Source organism: Symphalangus syndactylus, chromosome 13 (genome assembly GCF_028878055.3).
Source record: "Symphalangus syndactylus isolate Jambi chromosome 13, NHGRI_mSymSyn1-v2.1_pri, whole genome shotgun sequence".
NCBI lineage: Eukaryota > Metazoa > Chordata > Mammalia > Primates > Hylobatidae > Symphalangus > Symphalangus syndactylus.
Window position 1 is genome coordinate 83,064,696 of NC_072435.2, and position 24,488 is coordinate 83,089,183.

Consider the following 24,488-nt stretch of genomic DNA (forward strand, 5'->3'; position numbering starts at 1 on the left):
TGAAAGAATACAAGGAAGAGGTAAAATTACTTAGCATAGGGGAGGAAGAGCAATCCTAAGTACCTGGAGGGTAGGTGTTTTGGTGGATTTGACCCCAGATGTTCCAGTTTCCTTATCAATAAAATGAAAATAATAATAGCATATAACATTACTGTAATAATCAACTGAGAAAAGAAATTTGGTGTGGGTATAGAAATGGGGTATAGAGATGCTACGGAAAATCTCACTGCAGAAGTTTACTAGCCATATCAGGTTAGTTGGAGATGTAGCCCTTAAGCTCCTAAGGACCATCAAGTCTACTGATACAGATTTGGGAGCTACCAGCATACAAATTACAGTTAAAGCTGTGTGGTGAGGTCTGTGGGATAGGGAAGGAGTACAGCAGATGGGACAAATAAACACTCGATAAGTAAAAATAATTATAAGAATATTTAAAGTAGTAGTTACAATAATTAAAATTTGAGAACATAGGACCAGACACTGAGCTAACCATCTTACATTTATTTCTCCTTACTTCTGGCAAAAGCTACATTTGGTGGATAACTCTCGTTTTGATTTTACTGATGAGAAAATTGAAGATTGTATGCTAAGTTTTCATTGCCATTGATATTATTGCCTTTCCAAGCTATAGCTGGAATGATGATGATGTGCCACTCAGGTTGTGTTGAACTTTGCTATATTGTGCTGTGGGAGATATAAGGCATTTTAAAGTCCATTGACCAGTCAGATGGAAGGGTGCAGATAGTCAAGCACAGCTGAACAAACAGTAGCTCAGTAATATGCAGAAAATGAAGAAAGAGAGTATCTTGAGATAAGAAGAATTTGAGCCATCCCAGACTCCTCTTGGTATATAATGATGACCTCCCCTTCAGGAATATGACTTTAATAAATGGCTACACATGAACATAAAGGAGCTGGACAAAAAAAAATGGCAAGAGCCAATGGTATACATTAAAGTCAGCTAGATAAAGGCTGAATGGGTGAAATATACCAGAATTAAAACTAGGAAAAAAGTCATTTGTTTAGAAAAGATAGTTTCCTCTGTCAGATCAAAGCCAAATGAATCTATTTTAGCCGAATAAGTTTAAAAATAAACATATTCATATAAATGGAGTTTGAATCAGTCTGTGTATTTCCAGGGTACTCAGAGATAAAGATGAATGTTATCCAGGACCTTAGCATGTCAGAAGATATTTTCAATTAATAAGCCTATAACAAAGCCATAAACTGTAACCCTTTCCCCAGACATGAGATCAATGAAATGCATTGATCATAAAGAGGACAAATTAGTAAAGGTGTAGTTTTAGAACAAATGTTGGAAAATAATTCAGTCTCAGCCACACTGAGAAGCATATCAGAAGCCTTTAAATGCTTGCATTATATTTCTTTTCCTTGCTTTTTCTGTTTTCTCTTAATTTGATATAGACCTTCATTTATTTTCTCCAATATTCATCAAACCTGCTTTCAAGAAAGGATCAGTTATTCACAAATTGTTCTCAAAAGAGCCAACTGTTTGACTAAACACAGAAATCCTAAAATATAAAACATTTAAAAACATATTTTTTCAATGTAGACCTAGCCAACGTGCACTAGTCATGAATCACCATATCACTTGAAATGTAATCACTAATTCAAACATTTAGTATAAGTGGAAGTATGTCAAAGATGGCTAACCAACCACAGAAATTGAAACTTCCCCTGTCACAGGGAAGCAGAACCTGAACATAGCAATACGCTGCCTCCCTTGCGTTGAGGCGTAGCTATAGGGCTCGATTTCACCAGCAGAATAAAAGCAACAGTGATGTTGTTTGTACAAGGTGATCTGGGTTCCAAGAATTATAGGAAGATGCTACTTGGGTTCTTGGAGGCTGCCCATCAACGAGAAACATTTGCATTTATAGTTACGTAAAAGAAAATAATTGTTGATTTTGTTAACTACATAATTTTGTTTTTGATGTTCTTGCTGTTTCAGAAGTGTTGCTAACTTGTTTTCTACGGTTCTAATGTTATTTGTTTTTTGTTTTGGTTTTGATTTCATTTTTTTAACAAAAAGTTTTGATTGCTATAGCAGAATCCCTAGAAGTTTCTCAGAGTAGAAAACTTCAGGATGTTGCAAACATGTAAATATTCTTGGAGGCAAATAAACTATGATTTATTGGTTATATGCCACTGCTCAGCACATGTCTAAGCATTTTCCATGTATTACCTCATCATAGCCTCACAGTAGACTGTAGAATGAACTAGATTCTGAATTCTCCTAATTTCCTCTAATATTTGGCTACAAATTTCCAACTGAGAACAAAAACTGCTCTGTTCCTAAAGCCCTATAGGCTGTAACTAGTTGAATTTTAAGGGATAAGACTCTTTTTTGATATATGGGTCACACAGAAAGTTCATCCAACCACCTGATGTCATAACCAGAGACATTCAAACTGCAAACCAGGACAGGGAGTTGACATTTTCACACAGTTGACAGCTTTCCCCAAGATATCAGAACAAGACTCCATGTCACAATGAGGCTCTTACCCCCTTAATGCTACCTTTTTCACTTGACAAGATAATGGTGTAATTGAAATTTCACAGTCAGTAGCTTCTGCAGATAACTTGACAGAACCTGACCTAAGAGATCTGTTAGTATCTGTTGGCTAAATAAGGAAATATCTCTGTTATTGCTAATACTATAAATTGTACCTGGATAAATTACTCTAGGAAAGTTGAGACCCACATACACTGAAGAAGAAAACAGGCCACATAGCTGTAACAGGTCGCCCTAATTTCTCATGATCATTTGATTTTTTCAACTGGTTGCCTTTAAGCCTAGGCTCATGGCTCAAAACTATTATGCAAAGTGGAATTGTCATATAACCATTAATTTTACTTTGTATTTTCCCTTTTTAAACTTTGTATCTGAGACTTGTTAAATTGTCTTAGAAGTACAACTTGTAAGACAATAATGCTGGCCCAACACCTTGAGATGATAGGAAATGCCTATTAAACAGACAGAACTGAACATAATGGACAACTCCAGGTAAACATTTTCTCAGAGCCACTCCCTTTAAACTGCATTTCTCTAATGTAGCTGAAAGAATTTTAACACCAACTCCTAGTTGCCAATAACTTCTTCCAACATGGAACCAGACCAGCAATCCAGGAGAGGTCTATCTTGGCACAAAGGGACAATCAAAACCTAACTACAGGATGATTGATCACTGATGCTTTCAGAGAAAGATTGTGAAGTGGGAAATGTAAAAGTTGTTGAAATCAAAATGGAGTCACTTGTGGTCGGTTGTGGGGGTGCAAGGGGAACCTGACAGATAGAGCCAAGAAAGGCCATGAAGGGAGGGTTCTCAAACTTAAATGCTTGATAGCAGAAACTATCACAAAAGATGGCAAAACCCACAGTCATACACTGAAGCCATTGCAACCTTGCACAAAAAATATTTCTGCAAGAACATCTTCCCTGCAATTACCTGTCCAGCCTCAGATTGGTGCCACTCGTTATTAATCCTTGTAGCCAATGATACCTATCTTAAAACAATTATGTAATCCTCCTCATTTTTCCTTTACAAACCTTAGTCTTTTTTTTCTTCCCTGAATATGCACATAATTTATTATGGCACAGGAATTAGCATCACAATGTCCTATTTCCCCAAAAATATTGTTTTCTTTTACAAAGGCTCTGATTGTTATTTAGGTTAAAAATTTCACAAAATCAAGTAAGCTCAGGATCAAAACCTACATTCCTCACTCAAAAAAATGTCTACAATTCACTGGACTAATTTGTTATTTAGTCAGAATGACCACCATTTACTTCAATCAAGCAAAAACCCACGAACTTAAAGGGTTTATTAAGTATTCATTCAGCCACATATAATATGCTTCCTAAAAGAATCTCTGTTAACTGTAACTCTCTTTATCCCCTTACATTTTCAATGGTGCCACAACATTCCAACAATGCATTAAAGACCTCATAGATGGAGGCTCAGCCAGCTTCCCCACTGGTCACCCATCAATATAGCATTGAGTGTTTTAGTGTAATAGGTGCAGTTAATCTCTTAAGTTCTTTGTTTTTACCTCAATTATGGCTTGCATAAGTTTTGTCTCAAAATACTGTTATTTGTGTACTTATCTCTTCTTTCATATTATAGATGATTTTAAAAACAGGGACAGGTTCTTGTTTATCTTTGCACCTTACTCAGTTTTTAACAATGTATATATTGTATAGAGTTATCTGGAATGATTCACATTGAATAAAAATTTCAGTGTTTTCAAATTGAAAAACGTTGAAGGTAGAGAGGAATTACCAGAGTTCAAGATCTTAAAGGGGTAGACATCCATCAAACTGATCAAAACCCAAGGATGTTTATGAAGTGAATGGCTGATTTTTGATGTTGAATGTAATTGGGGAATTTGAAGAACTCTGAAAACAAGATATTACAGGGCTTGATTAATATTAAGGATTCTTAATTACTAAAATAATGTCTAAAGTTGGAAGTAAGAAGGAAATTATAAGATGAGTGTTTATAGAAATAAAGGATAAAATATAGATGCTAATAGACAACAGTCATAAGAAAAAGGACAAGTGTTATGATCAGACAGTGTGGACTTTTCCATGGTGAGCAGGTATAAACAAACCCACCCAAATGTTCCAAGGGAGCCAAGGGGCTGAATAAAGAGGCTAACGAATCCAGCTTCTCAGAAATAAATATTCAATATGGCCTTACAAACAGAAGTGACGTTCTGGGCAGTTGCAAGATAGTGGACCCCCACATCCCCCTCCAGAAAATATTCTTTATATGGCAAGCTTTTAGGGTAAAACATGTGCAGCTGGTCATATCTTCAGAGCTTCTTGCCAAGATTCATGAAAACTGAGGAGTATAAATAGGTATCTTTATAAGGGGTTATCTATGCCACAATCAATGTCTAATGACCTTACTGCAGCACACCTTGGTATGTGAGGGTCGCACACCTTGGTATGCGAGGGTCAAACACCAGTCCTTACAGTGGTTTTGCTTCAAGATGCCATCACATTTGCCTTGCAACAGTCTGTTTTCCTACATGAACCAATTTTTTTTAATGGCCCAGTCAGTGATGGTGTCATATCAATAATCTAGACATGATGGCAGAGAACATGGAAATTATTATCTTCATTTTAGTTTTATAAGAGTTGAAGATTTTATTGCAAGTAGGACACAACACAATGACACTCAAATAGATAAAAGTTAGAACTCTTTGTTGCATAAAACTCCAGTGTAGAGCAGCCTGCCAGTCAGGGCCATACAGGGATTGCTCCCCAGGACAGGGTAGCAGTTAGCTAAGCTGGAGCTGTAAGGGGCATCTAAAGTAATGGCAAGAAGTGTTGAATTAACCCAGTTTCCAGGGCTTCTGGCCCTGTGGATTAGCTAATTGAAATAATTTTAGTTTTCAGCTTCTAGGGCATAGGGGCTGTCTCCATGGAGAAGCAGCAGCTTCCTTTCATGCCAGGATTAAAATTCATAGTTGGTTGCTCCATTTATCTGTTCTTCACTTGAGAATTTTGGAGCCACATTAAGGGAGAATCTGAAGAGCATTTGATCAAAGTCTGTATCATCATGGATAAACCTTTAACAAATCTTACAAATACAGAATTAAAGTTATCCCTTGAAACTTCAGCGAAATATTTTTAGAGCATAATAAAGTAAAATTGTTCAAAGTTAGGACTATAAAGTATATGGAATTCCTAAATCTGAGTCCTCAATGTATCAACTGCAGACCTACTGTCAACAGATCCCCTGTTAATTCCAAGCATATCGACTGAGATGGGACATATCCTGATGATGTTATGTGGGAACTCTGAAGAAATGCTCCTCTATTCTGACTGACCTCTCAGAGTGCCATCTATACCCCCATACACACACCTACAAACAAACTTACAAGCCAGACCCCTGCTAACATTTTTACTGGAGATACTGTTTATTGCAGTAGCTTTGATCATCTATCCTCAAGAGGAGATAAAAGAATAATGGTCATATGTACAACTATGGTGTTGATTAACTTGTGTATAATATTTCCATAGGAATTTATGAATATATAGAAAGGGTTGAAGTATATCTTCAACATTTGAGGTTGAAAATCATAAGAAAAACCACATAAACATCCTTAATGCCACTATTAGATATTTAACACTGACCTAAATACCCACTGATATTACCTAATTTAGCATATTTTTATGTTCTGATATCTATTTTTTTTTAAATAAAACATGTTTGAAAAAATTGCATTGGACAAATTAAACAGCAAGAAAAAAATTCAAGATGATTGCAATAAAGGAGAGATACTTAACTCAATTGAAATAAAAGACGAGACAGTTTTTAAGCACTAGGGTGAGCTATTGGAAAAATACTGGAGGATTTTAGGGAGGAAGCTTCGTCAGTGTGATTAGACCCTCTGTGTTTGCTAATTGGCACTTACTGAAGTTACACTCCAATACTCCCACAGAGAGTGAGAGATAGGGGCCCTATCTTTCTTGATGATTACATTTCAAGGCATGGCTCCTAGGTCCTTGAGAAAGACATTGCTGGGTTGTAAAACTGGCAAGAAGATTTACATCGAAAAGAGACAAAGAATTTACACTTGCAAGTTTTCTAAAGTAAATGCTCTAAGAAAAGGAATGTTCAGGGACTTACAGTCAGGAAGAAACCTGTCTAGTCAAGCTGAGGGAAACTTTTAAGCCATCTTGTCACTGAAGGTCACTTGAAAGAGAAATTTTTAGACTTGCAACCATATTATACATTTTAATTGTTTATTTTCTTAGCTATGTGAACTACTGCCCCTTCACACAATATTCATTCATCAATTTATTCACATACGTATCACATGTCTACAAGCACACACTGGACCTTTTTTTTTTTTTTTGAGACGGAATCTCGCTCTGTAGCCCAGGCTGGAGAGAATGTAAACTTTTATAAGGAATTTAAATACTGACAAAACAAAGAGAGGAGTAATAAACAAAATTACCCCAGGAGAGTAAGAAAAGTATAGTTGCCAATAACACGTGTTCTTGTAAGTTAGGTATATGTTTAATTTTCACAGACTATGATATTTCAAGTGACTTTCAGGTATTACTTACTATTAAAAAAATGGACTGAATCATTTCACAAAGTGTACATTTTTTTCTAAATCATCTATCTTTTAAATATACATTTAAAAATCAGATGTTTCTGAGGATGAATTCATATTCTGAATTTTTTAAAAAATCTTACAGATTTTATAAAACACAGAGCTATATTTTTTCAGATATTTATTTCATTAAAGAAAATGTACTGTTTGGCTTTTTATTTCCTGTTTTGTTCCATTCTTAACTTGAATTGCTATTGTTGTTGAAAACTGACTTTAAATACTATTTTATTTGCTTTAGCTACAAGTCATTTTTTTTCCTTAAAACAGGAATTGCTTTTGTAATGCACACTTTTTGATCTTTGTCTTAGTCCATTGTGTTTCTGTAAAGGAATACCTGACGCTGGATAATTCATAAAGAAAAGAAGGTATCTGGCTCACGATCCTGTTGGCTGAAAGATTGGGCATCTGGCAAAAGCCTCAGGCTACTTCCACTCACGGCAAAGGCAAAGAGGAGCGGGTGTGTGCAGAGACCACAGGATGGGAGGGAAGCAAGACAGAGAGGGGAGGTGCCAGGTTCTTTATAACAACCAGCTCTCATGTGAACGAATACAGTGAGAACTCCTTCAAGGGAAGGCATTAATCTATTCGTGAGGGTTCTGCCCCCATGACCTGAATACCTCCCATTAGGCCCTACCTTCAACATGGGGAGTCAAATTTTAACATGAGATTTTGAGAGAATAAATATCCAAAACATAGCAATTTGTCCATCTTATTTTCCCTCCTAGCTCAGCCAAGCTAAACCACAGATGAATTTGGTTCTAGGTTCTGGTCGTCTTGGTCATTCTAGAAATGGAAAAGTCACTTGGCAGTATGACTTTAAAGGATTCCTGCTGTTGACTAACATACACATATGTAAACAAGCCATTATTTATTAATGAAAGCCAGATTCCGAAAAGACCAAACAGAGAAGAGAGGATGAATATCTATCTTTGGAACTGAGATTCTTAAAAGAGATTTTTACGGAAAATGTTTTTAAAACTCATTTATTTTCACTAAATGTACCCATAGTTATTAGCAACGAATACACTGGGACGTAGCAATGGAGACGCAAGAAAAAAAAAAACAGGCCATTTTCTGCTTAATTGCAAAACAATAAGAATTTCCCTGTGTCCCTTACATTTTTCAAACACTAAAACTTTTTACATCACCGGGGTCCCTTACATTTTTTAAACACTTTAAAACATTTACATAACAATGTGATGGAGTAGCATCACATTGTAATGCTTGGAATGTGTATAATTCACTTTACAATAACTAAACCAACTAAACATACACTGATATTTTACACCACATATGTATTTATTGAATTTTGCTTCTTGTTATAGGAGATATAAAAAAGCCTTATAAATTATTGAATGCGTAACAAAATAACTGAACTTGACGATTTTCTAAAACTACATATAAAAAATTCAAGCTTTCTGAGAGCTAGGCTTTTCATTTGAGTGGTAAGGGGGAACCATTTTAAGACAGAAAACAAGTGAAATGTTTCATATATAAAGCGAGGTTATTGATTTTTAAAATGGTAGCGGTGATATGATTAGAGTGCCACCTAGTGGTGAAGTGTATTAGACCAGGTGTGTTTCTGCAGTTTCTCACAAGGCAGTTCCCTTATTTTCCATGTCTAGGAACAGAGTGAGTTGCATTGCCTGAGTACAAGATAAAGCATTAGGAGATGGTTGTAGTTCTGATGGGAGAGCTTCCAGACAACACAGAGGAAAAATATATACAACCTGAAAGCTAACAATGTCATTTTATAGTTTCTTCAAACCTGGCAGTCTGGAGGTGATTCAGAGAAGCTGAGCTCATCTGGTCATTTTTCCCCACTACCTTCAGGCAGTGATTTTGCCTGTGCAGAAAGTCAAAGACTTCACTAATCTACAGAAACAATAGTTTCTTGGCTTCCCTTAGAAACACTTGCCAATACTGGGTCACTCTCACTGCCTGGAAACATGTCCTTATTTCTAATTAAAACTCAGAATGTTATAATCTAAATTATTTTATCTTGTTCTTTCCTCAATGGGATTAGAGAAAGAATTAGACAGAGTCTATGGATCATCTAGTTAGAGCTGAAAGAATGCCTGGAGATACAATAGGCCGTTTTATAGATGACAAAATAGAAGCTTATTTTTTTAAAGCAAATTGCCTAAATTGGAAGAGAAAATTAATGCCAGAGCTGGGTGAGCATCTAGACCTGACTTAAAATCTAGCAGCCTCTCTACCTCCTAACAGTACGCCACCCTACTTTGGGTATGGTCATCTTGATCATTGCAGTCAAATACACAAGATGCGTGGTTTGCTCTCAGGCTTTCTTCTTAAGATGTAACACTATTATTCTCTCCTCTGACACTTGTCAGAATTTCCGCCTAGTTATTTTTATTCCTATTATGTAGTGTCTAGCACAGCATGAGCACACTGCAGTCATCTAATATTTATAGATTAGCCCTTCCTATCTTAGCTACATCTCTAGCCATTTTTCCTTCCTCTTGTGCTTATCTGAGATATGCTCAACAGAAGAAAATAGTCCAAGTATGGCCAGGACTTGCAATAAGTATTGTTTCATTTTAAATAGGTTAAGAGCAAATCATCCTCATTTTTACAGCCCATCAAGTTGGACTTAAGCAAAGTTTGATATCAGATACAAAATGTGAATACCAACTTCTGTGATTAAAAATGGCAAGTAATGATTTATTAATGAAAAAAGTGTAAAATCTTCATATTTTCTTATGGTTTCTGTAAATATAAAGATAAATCCTTACTGACAGAAATTACAAATCTATTTGGTGGTTCCTCCTACAGGGTATTAGCCATGTTTATACCTATATCCACCTTTTGCTCATTGACTTATAATATATATGCCTTTGTTATATGGTTTCTGGGTTTTGCTGTTGCTCCTAGAATCAAATTCCTAACCGTATGTAAAAATATTAATTCATTCAATGAGAGTTTTCTAAGATATTGGCTGCTCTTAAATGTTACATAAGGTCTTTCAAAGAATCAAGCTACTATTGGTTTTGCTGCTTTTGTTGCCACCTAGAATCACTGACCTGTAAGACACTTATATCTAGAACTAATTGTTCATTTTGTTGCCAACTCAAACATACATGAAATGTCAGGTAAACACCCTGGCATGAAAGAAGAACAACACTAAAAAAATAAATCACTGTACTTTCAAGAGATGTGTGGAAGAAAGCTTGTGAAATTGAGTTATGTGCAACAAAAACCTGAGTAGGATTACATAAGACCCCCCAAAAATATCAGCCAAAGAAATTCTCATCTATATCTTACAGCATATTCTATCATGATTGTCTTCATTTCTCTTTGACTGAAAAAAATACATGCAGGGGTATGAAGGGTAGGGAGATGTTGATCAAAAAATATATAATTTTTGTTAAATAGGAGGAATAAGTTCAGGAGATCTATCTTACAATGTGGTGATAATAGTTAATAATCTATTGTATTATTTAAAAATGCTGAAAGGGTGAATGTAAAGTGTTTTCATCACAAAAATGATGACTATCTGAGGTAACGTATAATTAGCTAGATTTAGTCATTATTGCATATATACTTTGAAACATCATGATGTACATTTTAAATTCAAACAATTTTGTATGTCAATTTAAAAGTAAAGGATAAATACATAAAAAGAGGGGCCTAAAATAAATAGCTTGGGAATGAAGTTTCTGGAAAGAATCCCCCTACCCCAAAAAATACGTTTAAAGCCCAATTCACAAAATTTTCCTTAATATCTGTAAATCACTTTTAAAGTCTAAAGTTAACTATAATGTTGAAAAAAGATGTGTAGTCTTTTGTTCAAACAAAACAATTACAAAAACAAATAACCTGGAAATGAGAGCAACTTTTCTTTAACAATCAAATAATTCTTTATTGAAGATTACTTTCAGCTGCAAGGAAAATATCAATAAGTAAGAGCACAGACTTCTACCAGTACATGTAGAAAACTCTAATTTAATTATACCAATCTGTTTTCCCCACTACTCTAAGCCCCTGAGGGACTGTGTCTTATTTTTCTTCATATCCCTATCATTGAACATACTATCTGTCACAAAAATTCAATAAATGTTTGTCCAAATAAACTACACCAAAGTGCTTATTGAATTGGTGATTAGAGTCAGAAAAGCCTTGATTTTTTTTCCTCCTCTTAGAAATGCAATAATCCACAGAAGTTTGTATTTACATTTTGTATCTGATATCAAACTTTACATAGGCCTGGGATGTAGACGAAAAAATAGTCAAGACTTTTGTTTCATTTTGTACATGTTGAATTGAACCTTACATTAATAAAAGGAATAAGAGGCTTCTTTTTATTCCCCTACTATGTCCCAGAAGTTCCTAACTCTGAGATTTTGGTGACATTTATTTTCTTACTCTAGTAAATATCTCTCCCTGTCTGACCACCTAGTGTTATCTACAACTATTATCCAACACTCAAGGCCCAACTCCAATCGCACCTCACCCGCAAAGTATAGCATCATGTCTGTAAACCTTGAAATCAAATTGAACTGTGTGTAATTTTCCAAGTTTTAATTTTTCATCTGCAAAATGCATGTCATTGTGAAGAATACATTTTAAGCCTCTAACACTGTAGCTGAAAATACATATTTCTGGCACTTTATGTTTTGGGGTATACAATACCATAACTGACACCTATATGTATTCAACAAACTAGTATGAATCTCTGGAAATTTGTCCCAGAATTTACCCTGCTAACTTTATTTACCTGGCTGTTAATATTTTTGTCCTTGTACCCTTCTCTTGATACGTGCCTTCCTGTTGAGTTTTGGCTTGGCTTGTTGAACTTTATTCCTCCAGTCTCCTCAATCCTGTTAATTTGTGGTCATTCTTGGCCTTAGGTGAAAAACTCCATTTCCAACACCTTGTACTATTCCCTTCAGCTCCCCTACTATTAGGAAAGGAGAACTTGGGGAGTAAGCACTGATCTTTGAGCAGTCACTCTCAAAGTGAATCTAAAACCTTGCCTAAATTAGATAGAGACCAAACCTCTCCTACCTATAGAGAGTTTTGATTTCAAGGTAGAAGGCATATACAAGCCAGGGGAAATTCTAGAAAGCTAAGACTTCTAGCAAGACGATTGGTCCCAGCACTGTAGGAGCGGTATAAAAGACGAAAAGTAACGAGAAGTACTACTCCAGATAATCAGAAAAAGACCAACAGAGGACAATATATTTGAGTAGAGACCAGAAGGAAGTCAGGATGCAAATCATGCGATTACCTGAAAGATAAGCAGTTCATGACAGGGGAAAATATATAATTTCTGGACATTGAATCTTTTTTTATATTCAAAGGGTAACAAGTAGACTAGTGGGCTGGAGAAGAGGGGGAGGCAGAAGAAAGGGTTTAGGAAAAAGGTTAGAAGAGCCAGCTAATATAAGGCCTTGTAGGTGATGGTAAAAACTTGAGATTTTAGACTAAGCATGATGGGAAACTATTAAAAGGTTGAAAACACGAAAGTGACATGAACCAATTTACCATTTGAAAATAACTCTCATTTAAATATGTATGTAGGATTCAAAATCGCACAAATAAGGAAATCATTCAGGTAGACATAGAGGACAATGTGAAATCTATAAAAACCAACAACAGAATATCAAATGTTATATTGAATATACACAAAAATAGGTTATTTTCCTCTAGTATTTTACTAAGATTGACTATTTCAACTTAATCCTCAGTAAAGTATAAACTATAAGTATAGGCTTATTACTGTACTTTTCTTCAACTTTCCTTAAATATTTAGTGAGTAAAATTAATACACATAAACCTAAAGAAAAATATTTTTATTAACACTTTTGAAGGAAACATTTAAATTTTTCTTAACCAACTCATCTAATACATTGAGTATTTTGAAAAAGTAAACTTGAAGTATGAGAACTTGAATGCTCTTTTCCACTTAAAGGAAAATCAAAAGTATAAAAATGGATTAGCTAATGCTGAACAGGTATATAAAGAGTAGTAGAAAATGTAGAAAATGAAGAAAATCAAACATTTTTATCAAACATATCTAAAATAGATGGTATATATCTGATAATAAGATTTGACCATGAAATATAAATAAATGGAAAGAAAAGCACAAAAGCTAAGGATCAGTTTTTCTGAGTCTGTTACAAGATAAGGTAGAACTAATCTTTTTTTTTTTTGAGACAAAGTCTCACTCTGTCACCCAGGCTGGAGTGCAGTGGCATGATCTCGGCTCACTGCAACCTCCGCCTCCTGGGTTCAAGCGATTCTCCCGCCTCAGCTTCCCGAGTAGCTAGGAATACAGGCACCCACCACCATGCCCAGCTAATTTTTGTATTTTTAGTAGAGACGGGATTTCACCATGTTGGCCAGGCTGGTCTCAAACTCCTGACCTCAGGTGATCCACTTGCCTCAGCCTCCCAAAGTGCTGGGATTACAGGCGTGAGCCACCATGCCCAGCCAGAACTATTCTTATAAGTTTAAAACTTAAAGCGTATCATTTAGAGTCCTTCCATTACTGCTTCTATAAGGCCAACTTCTGTTTCTCTTTCAGGGGTCAGCTCAAATGTCACACATCAAAGTCTTTCTTGCCTGTCAGCAGTCTGCCATAATAACCCTGTTAATACTTTCTTATGCATATTACAGCTCACTAAAAACTGAGAACAAGGCAGTAGAGCTCAAAGAAGTCCCTCACAAAACATTTAGCTTCCACTGTAGGGCGCACTGCAGCAGCCCACCATCTGAAGGCTGGGAGCTGAACATGAAATCTGGAAGAAATGCCCATTAGGAACTCTGAGCTTTCAGAGCCTCTTCCAAACATTGAGAGCTTGTCAACAGGAGAAAGAAGAAACTCACTGGGGCAGAAAGCTGCTTGATTAGCAATAAAGCATGAAGTGATCTCTTGACTCAGGTGATCAGATTCCAAACCCTGCTGAAAGGAAAATTCCAATTCTCCTCCTAACATATTTAAAGCTAATGGTAAACTAAATTTAACTGAAGTTATAACAAAACCTACATCCAACTTAACCACACATTATATTGATTTATCCCCATCAAACTAAAAACCTAACGAAAAGAGAGACATTCCTTTTTCTGGGGGTAAATATTACTTCAGTCTCTACTATTCTTTTAAACATAGTGTCAAACATACAATAAAAATTACAAGACACTCAGAGATCCAAGAAACTGTCATCTATTGTCAAGAGCAGAAATAGCCAATCAAAAGAGAACCAGAGATAAGTCCATTGTTGGTATCATTGGACAGAGACTTTTAAAACAAACAGATAAACATTAAAGGTGAATGAAAAGCATGTGTGAATATATGGTATTTTCAGCAGAGAGAAAAGAACTATAAAAACAAGTTATATGAGAAGGCTAAAGGTGAAAAAAACACAATACCAGAAATAAATTTTTTCATAGGCTTGAAAAAGACTTCATACAATGGAAGAAACAATCAGTAAACCTAAAGAAAAACATAATATAAATTATTCAACTTGAAAGAGCAAATAAAAGTGAAAATAAAATAAAACTATGTCTGAGATGTGGGACAACATCAAATAATCTAACATGTTTAATCAGACTCTGACAAAATAGGGAAAATCATATAATTGAACAAATATTTAAAGAAGCTTATTATTGTAAGCTAACAATTTTTCCAATGTTGTTGAAAAAAAAAGTGACTGAAATACTCCAAAACCTGGGTGAATTATAGGAAGGTAAACACAAAATAATCACATCTAGGCACATCATAATCAAATTGCTGAAAACAAATAATAAAGGAAAAATCATAAAAACATCCAAAGAACAAAGATGCATTATACGTGGAGAACCAGTAATAAGAATAAAGGTTTAGTGCCCATCAAAAAAATGAAGTTCCAAAGACAAAGACACTGCATGATAAAGTATTAAAAGAAAAAAAATTAATCTAGAATTCCTTAACCAATGATAATAACCTTCACAAATGGAAATGAAATAAAGATATTTTCAAAGAAACAAAAATCAAGAGAATTGATCTTCAATTCGGATGTGTCCTACAAAAGAAACACTAAAAAAAAAAAAAAAAAAAAAAAAAAGAAAAAATCTTCAGGCTCATTAAAGGGAAATGATGACAAATGGAAGTCTTCATCATAAAAAATAAAATCAAGTGGGGCACAGTAGCTCATGCCTGTAACCCCAGCACTTTGGGAGGCCGAGGTGGGTGGATGACCTGAGGTCAGGTGTTTGAGACCAGTCTGACCAACGTGGCAAAACCCTGTCTCTACTAAAAATACAAAAATTAGCCAGGCGTGGTGACATGCACCTGTAGCCCCAGCTAAACGGGAGGCTAAAGCAGGAGAATCGCTTGAACCTGGGAGGCGGCAGTTGCCATGAGGCAAGATCATGCCATTCTACTCCAGCCAAGGTGACTGAACAAGACTCTGTCTCAAGAAAAATTAATTAATTAATTAAAAGAAAAATTAAAAACACCAAAAAGGTATGTTGGTTAAAATAAAACATATCTTATTACTACAAGTTTATTTTTATACATGTTTTTAATTTTCTTTAAAATTTATTCACTACTAGTTAAAAATAATATTATGTGATTCATTGTCATAGAATTTAGATACATGACACAAGAACATAAGTTGTAAGGTTTTGAAGGTAGTATGTGGTAAGATAAGATATATATCTTGTAACCTCTAGTGTAACTATGAAAATACAACACAAAGAGATATAGTGAGAAAGGCACCAGATAATTACCAAAATTCATCAACCACCACCTAGGATCTATAAATTTTATTATACTTAAAGTATAACTTAATTTTTAAAAATATTACAAATATCTCTGCATTTGAAATCAGAAAACACAACTAAATTTAGGCTTCTTTTGATAGTCAAGGTCAAAGTTTATGTACAGGGCTATAAAATTGAGATACATCTAGAAGTTGCAGGGTATACTACTCAGCTCCTGATCATTAGAACTAATTATTCCAGACAGGTATGTTTTTCTAGGCCATGTGACTGTTTTATAAATTTAATCTATTAAAAAATGAAAGAATTTTTACAAAAAGACAGCTATTAAAGTATTTTTTTTACATGCATAACTATCCTATTTAGCTATGTGTTCCAAGCCAAGGGAGGCAGAATTTTTTATTTATATTTGGCTCCACAGATCAAGCCCAGTGATTTGACCTTAGTAATATTCAACAGGTCTTTCATGGAAGAAATAAAATAAATGTGTAACTATGACAATGATATTGTTTTTGTTTGTTTGTTTGTTTGTTTGTTTTTGAGACAGAGTCTCGCTCTGTCACCCAGGCTGGAGTGCACTGGCACAACCTTGGCTCACTGCAAACTCCGCCTCCCGGGTTCACGCCATTCTCCTGCCTCAGCCTCCCAAGTAGCTGGGACTACAGGCGCCCGCCACCACACCCGGCTAATTTTTCGTATTTTTAGTAGAGACTGGGTTTCACCGTGTTAGCCAGGATGGTCTCGATTTCCTGACCTTATGATCCACCCGCCTCGGCCTCCCAAAGTGCTGGGATTACAGGTGTGAGCCACCGCACCTGGCTAACAATGATATTCTTATCCTTAGCAAACTAACAGAGGAATAAAAACCAAATACCACATGTTCTCACTTATAAGTGGGAGCTAAATGATGAGAACACATGGGCACATAAAAGGGAACAACACACACTGGGGCATGGTGGAGGGTGAGGGGAGAAAGAGGATCAGGAAAAGTAACTAATGGGCACCAGGCTTAATACCTGGGTAGTGAAATAATCGGTACAACAAACTCCCATGACACAAGTTTATCTGTGTAACAAACCTGCGCTTGTATCCCTGAACTTAAAATAAAAGCTAAAAAATTAAAAATCACTAAAGATTAAAAAAAAGTTCTCATATCTTTGGAAAAATATGTATGCATAGAAAAGGTGATTATGGAAAGAGCAAATAAATAGATGATGTGTATGCAATATGAGTACTCCTAGATGTCTCATAAATGAAGCAGCAGTGTGAACTTAGTCTCATCACTCGATAATATATAAATCAAATTAAATAGTTGAATGTCTTAGTTCAAGAAATCTGTGAAAAAAATCGATAGCATTTGTTATTTTAGGCTGAAAGGATTCAATAGTTTTAGGCATTTGGGAGTTACAATACTGGCAATGTCACAAATGAAAAAGACACTTATCCAGAGAAGAGCTATAGGCCATATTGCCTTTCCAGAGCATTAAGGTAATATCTTTAGATAAACTTCCGTGCAGTGATGGATTTATTTATAACCAATTCTTAGGTCATTAAATGTTCCGAAGTGATATAGAGGGAGTGTGTATTATAACCCCTTTTAGGTTATAATCTTTAGGCTCTACTATAATTTTTTCCTTTTAAAAGAGAGTGATGGCCTGAAGAGTATCTATCTAGCCATCTCTCCACCCATCCATCTATCCTAATATTTTTGGAATGATTTTTAATGTATGTGCATTTATTAATAATGTTAACTCTTTTGCCTTAATTCCCTGGAAAAAAAGTAGAGGACATGGCATAGGGGAAGCTGGATCAGAGAGGAAGAAATAGAGACCCGGTCCCTTCCTCCCTCTCCCACAGGGGGAATATGGGAGGATACAAGAGACCAAAGTAGTATAAGAGGGCAGATTCCGGGGTTTTCAATTTTTCCACTTCTCAAGGCTTAGCTCCATATGGGTCGTGTTTCTATCCAATTATATATGGGAGTGGTCAAGAAACAGGAGGTCCACTTCTGCCATATCTAGGGAGGCCAAGGCCTTTAGAAGAAATCTACCATCCAGCTAAGTGTTATGTCCATCACAGTATACAAGTAGTAGTACCACAAGTGGCAGAGAAAGGTATCTAATAATAGAAAAAAAGCCTATGCAGTACCCTGACTCCTCATGGCTTGCACAGGGCATATTAATGATTTAGGGGTTCCATGAACCCTGGTTAGGGAACATGAAGGGTGTAGGAGATTTCAGAGGCTGCAGTATGTGACAGAAACATGAATGGCTTTGGTCATAGGTGCCGCCTACCACTTTAAAATTGCCAGAGAATATCAGAACGCAGGCCACCTACAAAAGGAACAGGATTTAGAGAATATCACCTTTCTTTCCCACCCAGCTCATATAGGCCTCCTTTACATTAGATGTCACCTTGGATGCAAGCAGATTGTTTTAGAAGAAAATATGAAAAATCAAGTGTTTCCCCAAAGGAGACCAAGTCTTCCAAGGGACACTATTTAAATAAGGAGAAATGGGTGCCCTGATCATTGGTATGTTTAAAGTTTCCCTCCCAACTTAATACCCTGTGGGTTGGGGGTGAAAGAAAACAATTAGATCTATTATCGAGGCAAAGTTTTGATTTTTTTGCACATTTGGATTGTAAACATGAGTAAATATTATCTCCTCACTACTAACAGAAAAATAAATAAAAAATCAAGTGGATAGATAGATGATGACAGCAGACAGATATCAGAAAAAAAGATCTAATATATAAATACAGGTGATTAATAAATACATGGAGCTAAAATGGAGATATAAACTGATGTAGAGGTAGGTATATTTATAGAAGTAAATATTGATATAGACATAGATATGAAATATCCCACCATCACAACAAAAAAGAATTAGTTTTGCAAGGACAAAACTAGAGGACATTGTGCTAAATGAAATAAGCCAGGCACAGAAAGACCAATACTGCATAATCTCACTTGTTTGTGATCTAATGTGGTTGAACTCATAGAAATAGAGAGTATAAGGGTGGTTACTAGAAAATGGGAGGAGAGAATAGGAAGCTATTGGTCAAAAAATACAAAGTTTGCTAGACAGGAAGAAGAAATATGTTTTTGATATTTATTGCACAGCATAGTGACTATAGTAAATAACAACGTGTTGTATATTTGAAAATTTCTGAGAGTAAATTTCAAGTGTTCTCACCACAAAAATATCAATTATATGAGATGACGTATACGTTAATTAGCTTGCTTTTGCTCATTTCACATATTGAATTATTTAATCATTCCATTTATTTAAACATCACATTGTACCCGATAAATATATATACTATTTTTATTTGTCAATAAATAATTTTGTATAAACAAATATTATTTCACAGATATTGTTCATGAACACAAAATTGTCACTGTGACTTTTCTACCCATTCCCCCTCAAAAATAAAGCTTAAAGGAAAGAAATTAACATAGTTGAATATCTCCCTTTTGTTTTTTGTTTGTTTGTTTTTTGAGATAGGATCTCGCTTTGTTGCCCAAGCTGGCCTCTTGTGACTCTGTCACAGCCTCTGCAGCCTCAACCTCGTGGGCTCAAGCGACCTTCCCACATAAGCCTCCCAAGTAGCTTGGACTACAGGCTTGTGCCACCATGCCCAGCTAATTTTTACATTTTTTGTAGCAACAAAGTTTCATTATACGTCCTAGGCTTGTCTCCAAGTCCTGGGCTCAAGCAATCGATCCTCCCACATTAGCCACCCAAAGTGCTGGGATTAGAGGCATGAGCCACCATGCTCAGCCCACCACAGAACATCTTAAACATACCAGGTTCTTTCCATATGCGATCTCATTTAGTATTTAAACAACTTTACCATATAGGTATACTATTAGTCCTATTTTGTAGTTGAGAATACAAAAAAAAAGTTAAGTAACTTAAGGCTGTAAAGCTTACAAAATAGAGCCAATGTGAAAACCTCATCTGTCTGAGTCTGCTAAGTCAATTTGACGACCCCCCAAAAAAAACTTTGAGGAAAATCAAATAACCTTTTCTTTAGGATTCTGATATATAGATTCCCTTAGAATATCATGATACAACCTCAAGAATTAGTCAACTTTTTTTTTATTTCCCAGACAATATTATTGTAAACTTTTGAGGATTAAAGATTCCTATGCTCCTTTTTTAGATACAGAGCAATTGCACTATAATTTCTATATAGTGGGGAAAAAAATAGACCTTCCAAATAAAGAAAGAAAGTTTTAAGTTTCAGACTTATAACTTAAGTTTGCTTAAAATTGGAATTTGATGAAGTCAGAAAGTCGGCAAAAGTATTAATATTATGTAAAACATAAAATATTGGATCTTAGACACTAGATCAATAGTCAAAACAAAAAACAATCTTACTACTTAGCAGACGGTTAAAGACCATGAAGAAACTAAAGTAAATCGTTCTCTTTAAAAAAGATCAATTGTAAGTGATTGTAGGGTAAGACAATTCTGAAATTGTGGCAAATGCTTTTCTAAGAAACAATTGCGTTCTGGCTGTTAGTGCAGAAAACAAACAAACAAACAAGTGAATAAATAAATGCATCCACCTCCTCACGACCATATTAAGGACACAGAAGGAGAGAGCAGAATTTCCCTATGCTGATCTATGAAAAGACTTAGAGAACAATGTGTTCACAAGTAGTGCTGCTTTATCTTGTGTTTTCTTCCGAGATTTCTTAAGGAGGAATGTTTAAAATCGATAAATAACACAGTTTGATTTTTCTTTTGAAATGATAGAAAAAAAATATTGACATAACCTCTGCCTGACTTTCCACTCAGATCCGAGGATGAGATGTGTCATGCCACTACATACAAACAGAGAAACTAGGAGGTGTAAAAACAAAATCAAACTAAAAAGTAAATAGCAATCCCTTTCACAGAGAAAACATAATATTCTCTAAATAATTGGAGACAAGGCAAGCAGGTCAATTCATTTTGTCCATTAAATCAAAGATAGTCTTAGAACCTAAGACTCATCTGTAAGGTTTCATTTTAAAATCCATGAAGCAGAATTAAGTGTTATTTTCAATGTTTCTTATTGGTATTTTCTATTTTTTTCTTAGCAAGTTCCTGAATGGAATGTAAATAAAGTTATAGTTTTTTAATTTATAAAACTATCAACATTATTCCCTTGAGTTGAAAAGTTCATTGAAAATCCTAGTTTTCTGACAATTTTAGTTGTCTAGAGCAAAGCTACTCTAAGTGTGGTCCATGGACCTATGTAGGTCTTTGAATTGTTACTAATCTGCTGTGAAATACATGGAAATTTAGAATAAATGTTTAGAAACCTTTATAGTAACTTAGCAATATCTTTGAAATTTAAAAATGTCTTTGAATTTAAAAACAAAACATACAGGCTTCCATTTCATTTTTCTAGCACTTCCATTTCATTTTGATGTTGTACTTTATAAAATCTTAGGCCTGCAACAGAATGGAAGGAGAAAAACAGATACTTTCCCATAGGTACGTTTTAAAAGCACTGCTTAAGGATGAGTTTTGGCAACAAATAGAAATTGTTTTGAATACCAGCTCTAATTGCAGCCAAATTCTAATTATATGACATTGGGAAAGTTACTTCATCTCTCCAAGTTTCCATTTCCTCATCTGAATAATGAATATCTACTTTACATGTTTGTTTATGTGGTCCTGAATGAGCAAAATCAGTGTCACCCCAGCACTTGGTAGAAATGCAGATTCTCAGACCTTTTGCAGACCTAGTAAACCAGAATCTTCATGTTAACAGCATCCCTAGTGAAGTATCTGCACAAATACGGCACTTGACTTATAGAAAATGACCAGGAACTATGAGCTGTTGCTGGTTTTATTCATCACAGTAATATGTAAATAGTATTCCTTGAAATAAAGGGTTATATTTAGAACTTGTGTAAACACAGACATAAATGTCAAACAATTATCTTTCTGATATTTTACAGGTACCTAAAAAGTTAAGAATATGATACAGATTCTGTTGATATTAATAACAAAGAACACATGGCTCTCACCCTCAAGAAACCCATGTGAGAAGACATAAACCATGGACATCTAATAGAAATACAAAAGTGTTCTGACTTGTTGGTACAGCCATAGAGAAATTATTTACAGAGAAATGCTGAATAAATTAAGGCAATACTACTTTACGATAGTACTCTTGCACAAAAAAATAAATTCTATACTTGAACTGAAAAAGACGAAGGCAAAAAAACCACCCTGTTCTCAGCCAATAATACTTGTGTATACCCAGTCTTGTATCAAAAATAACTTGAATGTTCAAGGGTTGAAGTGTTAACTCCAGCCAAATTTCTTGTCCTTTAAAGTTACCCCACTGTGACTGGCAATACAGAGGTCACGTACCATTTCAGCTGAAATAGCAAAGCTCAGTGGGAAGTAAAGAATGATATTGCTTGCTACTTATCTCTGATCCTCTGTCCAGGTTTCTGAGAAACCATATCAGGGCAGCAAATATAGCTCCATAGTGATTTTTTAGAGTCAACCTATGAGGGTTAAGACAGGAAAGAAAAAGAGCACATTGACATTTGCCATTTTTACAAAATAAAGGTGCATCCCAAAAATTTTCAGAAGAAATGTGTCTCAGCCTAATACTGCCAGTGATGCTCTGGAGGCCACAGTGGATACCTAATAGAACTAGTTCAATATCTAATACACGTCTGATTGTTTTACTCTGTTCAAGCCAAGTAAAAGGATTGCCCAGGGCAGAGACATAAACACTGATAAATCACCATTTCACTTACTTTTATTTTCTTTTCAATTCCACATAGCTGACTTTTGTAAAACTAAACTCTTACAAAATGGAAACTTCAGTTAGTCACAGTGAAGTATTTTTCTATGACGTCAAATACCAGGATATGTTCGTAATGCAGTTACCTAGTGTTCACTCTGTATCACACACTGTACTAGAGACTAAAAGATGGATGCAAAAGAAACAAGAGGAATTTTTTCTGACTGAGATTTTCTGGAAGTACACAAGGGGCTTTTTCAAAAATGTATACTATTTTATAGTGAAAACCTGATTTCCTTTCTCAATTTCCATTCACTTTTCATTTTATATTACATTTCAGCATAGTATAAACACAGACAGCTTCTTGAAAGTCTAAGCTTAAACAGATATATTCATAGTTTGAAGATTTATATGACACTAAAACAATTGATTTATAAGTTTTTAAATTTGACACTGGATAAAATTGTGCCATTTCTCAAATGTATAGGAACAAGGTGCATTTTCTTATAACTTAAAATTCTTTATATATTGCAAGGGAGAAAATCATTTGATTATATCATAAGACTGACTTAAAATATATTGGCATTATTTTTAGAAATATGAAACATGGATGCACTAATACAATTCAAGAATTAGTTTCATATGCCATTCTTATACATGGTAATATAGAATGCCATTTTAGAAATGGTTCCAAAACTCAAAATTATAAGACTGTATTATCATTTTGTTTTAGCCCAAAAAAAGTAGTGGAAACCTTATTTTAGATGTCATGATTTTGTCTAATTTTCATTGTAAGAATCCTCCTAAAGTACATGTGAATAATTGTGTTAAATTATTCATCATGGAAGCTAATTTGACAGTTAATTATAATAAAGGAAAGAGTTTTCTGAACATAATTCAGGGCTTTAATGCCTAAAGGATAAACTACACTGACGGAATTTGCCCTTGACTGTGGTCTTACTGCTACATGCTAAGCCCAAAATTAACATTTTGTACTTTTGAGAGCTTAAAAAAACTGCTGATTTTTCTCTTGGAGAGAAGCATTGAATAGTAAAAGTTGAACAGGCTTAGGACTAAATTCCTCATTTTGCTTTTCATCAGCTTTGTGATTGGGGAAACTAGTTTAACTCTGAACTTCATGGGTTTTGGTGTGGTTTTTTTCAGCTGTAAAATGTTGATAAAATATGCAATTTTGGGCTTTATTGTGACAATTAAAATAAATAAAAAGCAGCTGCCTCTGTTCCTTAAATATAGTAGGCACTTAATAAGTGTTAGCTCTCTTCCTTTCTTTTTTTTTTTTGAAAGGGGATGGGAAGAGGGAATATTTGTAATTTCTTCAGTGCCATGAATAGTATTTTCAAAAATTATATTTTATGACATTTATTAGCTGATAAATTGTTGTCACATGCATTGCTATTTTAATGTTTCCAGTAATATTATGCTGGAGGCAAAGCAGATAACTATTCTGTTTTTACAGGTTTAAAAGTTTGGGAAGTTAAATTAACCAAGTTTATACAACTAAAAAGTGACATAACTGGGATACAATCTCAGATTTGCATGAGTCGAAAAACCCATTCCTTACCCCAGTATACACACTAGTATTCAGTGGCAGAAAAATGTTCTCTAGACTGCAGCAAAATTAGTAAAATTAGCATAATCAGGGAGTTCTTCATAAAGCAGAATATATTCCTATTTTTAAATTCAGAGATTATGCCTTTTTTTCTGGATAAAATGTCTTTTTATTATGAAGCAGTGGCAAGAATAGATGGCAAATGTTTTTCATGTCTTTTTTAGCCAGAATTTAAAATTGTCAAAGCCCACTTGTCTCCTTTTTT